Source organism: Panthera pardus, unplaced genomic scaffold (assembly GCF_024362965.1).
Source record: "Panthera pardus isolate Hobbes unplaced genomic scaffold, ASM2436296v1 HiC_scaffold_17, whole genome shotgun sequence".
NCBI lineage: Eukaryota > Metazoa > Chordata > Mammalia > Carnivora > Felidae > Panthera > Panthera pardus.
In genome coordinates, this window is record NW_026526732.1 from 69,546,639 (window position 1) to 69,547,559 (window position 921).

Genomic DNA, 921 nt, shown 5'->3' on the forward strand with positions numbered 1-921 from the left:
GTGAAACAATTTCCAGGAACTCTTAATTTTGCAATACACTCAGTATCTATATGTAATAATAATTTTTTAAAAAGCAGACGTGAATTTTATACCAGTGTAACAGTATAAACTTTTCTATCCATAGGGGAGTCTCTTCACATTCACCACTCCAAATGCTCTCCCCAAGTAGGGAGATTCTTGTGCTTGCATTTTTATTCAGTATTATTAACATAAATAAAATTATATTACCACAACTAAACCATTCTACCTACCTTTAAAGCTCAAGAATACTACCTTAGGCTATATTCACTTACAAATAGTGAAATATCCTAGTGGAGGTTAACTCTTGACCTAGTGCACTGTGAATTCATTTTTTAAAAATTGAAGGGCTGTCCATTTTTATCATGAACCAATAAATCATTTAAAAGTTTTTTTTAGGGGCTCCTGGGTGGCTCAGTCGGTTGAGCGTCCGACTTCGGCTCAGGTCACGATCTCGCGGTCCGTGAGTTCGAGCCCCGCGCCGGGCTCTGGGCTGATGGCCCAGAGCCTGGAGCCTGCTTCCGATTCTGTGTCGCCCTCTCTCTCTGCCCCTCCCCCGTTCATGCTTTGTCTCTCTCTCTGTCTCAAAAATAAATAAACGTTAAAAAAAATTAAAAAATAAAAATAAAAAAATAAAAGTTTTTTTTATGGCACTGATCAGGCATTTTTCAGAACAGTTGAAAAAACCTTTCTATTTAAAATATTTTTTTTAATTTTAAGTAATTTATAATCACAAGTAATAATCATTTTTTTCAAAAGTATTTCAAATTTAGCATCACCTCTGATATCAAGATAATAAAATTTATTTTCTGATGACACCTTTCTTAGGAAGTGCCTAACTTTATTGGTTTACAACTATTTGATAACTTTAGTCACCTATTCTAAGAGGAAAATAGTGAGTCC